General features: G+C 46.0%; 1 non-coding gene across 1 annotated transcript; it reads right to left on the bottom strand.

The window, feature by feature from the left end:
• Nucleotides 1–2552: 2552 nt before the first annotated feature.
• Nucleotides 2553–2624, bottom strand: trnah-gug (transfer RNA histidin (anticodon GUG)). The gene has a single exon. It is a non-coding gene; the product is annotated as a tRNA-His (tRNA).
• Nucleotides 2625–3798: the final 1174 nt, after the last annotated feature.

Below are 3798 nucleotides of genomic sequence, written 5' to 3'. Positions count from 1 at the left end.
CAGAAATATACGAACTTGAAAGAGTGAATTTTCCATATGGTGACTCTGTCCAAACCTCAATTACGCTGGAAAAATTCCATTCGGTTTTCCTTGGTTCAGGGTCAAATTTTCCAAAACACAAATAAATAAAACTCCATCCCCAATAAACGCCGTCAGCATCGTCTCTAATGTCTTAGCGACCCAGTAAACGCTGGCAGTGTCCTCTCTGATAGAATCACAGATTTCCGACAATGCAGAAAGTGCAGTTCAGTCAATCAGGTCGGTAGGGAAATTCTGAACAGCATCTCAATAAGACCTAGCTCCCATCTCTATCCCCGCAGGCCTCTGGCTTGTGATTTCAAATATACCTGCTGGAATAAAACCTGGCATCGTGTGACTGCTGACCTTATCACTGCGTTACCCATGGCTAATTCACTTAACTTACTGAATTCACTCCCTGGACACATCAGCGCAATTTAACAGGCCAACCCACCTAACCTACAGACTTAAGAGCAGTGCGAACCACTGAACAAATGTACCATCACATTGAACACTGTCTATATCATGTGTAATGGCTTTTCACACTGGCAGCTCCGCCGACTGAAAGCAAACTGCGCCCACCAACCCGAATTCAATGCATCCAAACGCGGTTCTCCGCTGTACAACCTCAGTAGTTCTGCTGGAAATGTTTCTGCACTCAGATCTGAATGGGTTTATTCTGTTTTCTTCCTCAGATTCCTGCTTTAAATAAACATATCAGTTAGGAGCAACTCTATTTCATGGTTTTCATTGCAACACAAACACAATGTGCAGTTGGCTGAAGTTATGTGTTTGCACTTTCACTGACACTCTCTCTCCCCAGGAGCTGCAGTACTTTCCCACGCTGATTCAGACAGCACTGTCCTTCCTGTGACATGTCCCATCGAGAATGGAAAACCAGGCATGAATAACCTTCACTGGGGAACAGAGCGACAGGCTTAAAACATTCACGATGCCCCCAGCGGAGAATTGAGCCCTGTGACAGGAGGGGACACTAACCACGATACTGTGGAGGATATCAACATCGAAGGAGGCCCTTCAGCCTGTTGTGGCCGCACTTGTCCAACACAACTGCTTGAAGACCTGAATCAAGTTCCATCGTTTAGCCCATAATCTTATATGTTTTGGCATCACAAATTAACATCTCAATTCTTTTAAAGGTTAGAATGATTTCCGCCTCTCTGACCCTTTCCGCAAATCTACTCAAACCTTTCTGCCTTTTCCCAACATCTCTTGGCCCCGGTGTTCGATCCCTCCATCAAAAACAAAGGCTTCTTTCGGTCAATCCTATCCATATTCCTCAGTATTTATTACATCTCAGTCATGTCTTCTCCAATCTCCTCTGCTCGGCGACAAACAACCCCAGTCTGTCCAATCTCTCCTCACAACTGAAACTCTTCAGCCCAGACAATATCCCAGTAAATCTCTCCTGCAACTTTCCCAGTGCGATCACATCGATGCAGTACTCTGAATTGCAGAACTGCACACTGTAATCTCGCTCGGGCCGAATGAACTTTTTTTTCTATTCTGTTACAGTATGAGGGCGTCGCTGGCTCGGCAGTATTGATTGCTATCCCTAATTGCACAGCGGGTAGTTGAGACTCAACCATCTTGTAGTGAGTCTTGAGTTACATGGAGGCCCGAGCAGGTCAGAATGGCAGTTTCATTCCTTAAATGACGTCAGATTGTTTTGTTTTATTTTCAACAATTGAACATAGATATATAGGAGTTATTAGATTCATAATTCCAGATATTTATTGAATCCCAATTCTACCACCTAGCATGGTCAGAGTCAAATCCAGGTCCGTGGTGTCTGAATTAACAGTTCAGTGTTCAGTGGTAATAGCGCTTGGCCATTGCAGAAAAGTAGTGAAACTGATCTTATCCAATTAAGTCGCTTTTCCCCGAAACTGTTCTGTGCCATTTACCTGAGCTGGACTCCCCCCCCCACCCCCACCCCCACCCCCACCCCCACCCCCCAATAATATCTGGTCTATATCAGTAAAAGCTGCTACATGAGTATTGAGCTCACAAGAGTGGTAACCAAATGGATCAAATTGTCTGCAGGTCCCGATGGTGGGGTTGGGGAACGTTCACCCAGCAACAGTGACCACAGCCACACAGACTAATCGGTATCAATGTGAGAGTCTGTATTAGATTCTGCAGCGCCTTACTGAAATAGGAAATGACTCCGCAAACACATGATGAAAGAACAGCTCTCCGAAAGCTAGTGCTTCAATAAAACCTGTAAGACCATAACCTGGTGTTGTGTCATTTTTAACTTTGTACTCCATAGTCCAACACCGGCATCTCCAAATTAATGAGGTGGGGGTCTGGGATGGAAATTTCGGTTAGTGATCGTAGGAGGGAAGAAATCTCTGAGAACAGGTGGATTTGAATTCTGACATATGAAACAGAGAGATGTGAGCGAGCAGAGCTTGAAGGAAAAAAAAATCACCTTGGAGAAAATCAAAACTTTCAAACAACTGATTCCTTTGTGTTTCACAAAAGCCTGGGATGCATAGAGGAATTACTGCCGTGACTCGGATTCGAACCGAGGTTGCTGCGGCCACAACGCAGAGTACTAACCACTATACGATCATGGCAAACCACAGACGAACACGCTAAACGCTCATAACAAGCAAAGTATCATAAGAAATATAAGGCAGAGCAACAAATACACAATATCAGTGCTGAGCGAACAGTGGCAGATGTGTGGGAACTCAGAATGGGCTGACCGTTTAACATCGGTTCCCCCAGTGGCTGTGGTGATTCCATCATTAATGTATTGAAGGCTGAGACAAATAGATTTCTCCAAAACATCAAATACTCCAGGGACAGTGCAGCTTTTGTTACCTGCACATCCACATATCATTTATTGAATCAGTTGCTCCCGGTGCAGTCTCCTGTACATTGGGGAGACTGGGCGCCTCCGACCAGAGCGCTTTATGGAACATTTCTGGGACAACCGCACCAATCAACCATACCACCCCGTGGCCCAACATTTCAACTCTCCCTCCAACTCTGCCCAAGACATGGAGGTCCTGGGCCTCCTTCACAGCCGCTCCTTCACCACCAGACACCTGGAAGAAGAACGCCTCATCTTCCGCCTCGGAACACTTCAACCCCAGGGCATCAATGTGGACTTCAACAGTTTCCTCCTTTCCCCTTCCCTCACCTCACCCCATTTCCAAACTTCCTGATTAGCACTGTCCCCATGACGTGTCCTGACTTGTTCTACCTGCCTATCTTCTATTCCACCTATCCATTCCACCCTCCCTCCCGACCTATCACCTTCATCCCCTCCCCCACTTAACTATTGTACTCTATGCTACTTTTTCCCCACCCCCACCCTCCTCTCACTTATCTATCCACTCTTCAGGCTCTCTGCCTGCATTCGTTTTGAAGAGCTTTTGCCCGAAACGGTGATTTTACTGCTCCTCGGATGCTGCCTGAACTGCTGTGCTCTTCCAGCACCACTAATCCAGAATCTGTTTTCCAGCATCTGCAGTCATTGTTTTTACCAAGCTTTTGTTGAAATGTATACTTCAATAACAATGCAGTTTAACATCGGTTACTTCTCGAGTTTCCCGACATAAGGCAGTAACCACTGCTGCCACATAGTCCCAGTTCCTAGCCCCAGAATCAGAGGAACTGAGTGGCGCAGTCGCGAATAACCAATTTGAAATCGAGATGGGAATGAGGTCGCAGAGATACTCGATGGCTCAAGTGACGCAACCGGAGAATGTATGGTATTTCTCTGATGGTTTAGAGGCGCAA

The sequence above is a fragment of the Chiloscyllium punctatum genome, chromosome 18 (genome assembly GCF_047496795.1).
Source record: "Chiloscyllium punctatum isolate Juve2018m chromosome 18, sChiPun1.3, whole genome shotgun sequence".
Classification (NCBI taxonomy): domain Eukaryota; kingdom Metazoa; phylum Chordata; class Chondrichthyes; order Orectolobiformes; family Hemiscylliidae; genus Chiloscyllium; species Chiloscyllium punctatum.
This window is presented reverse-complemented; position numbering and strand designations above follow the sequence as displayed.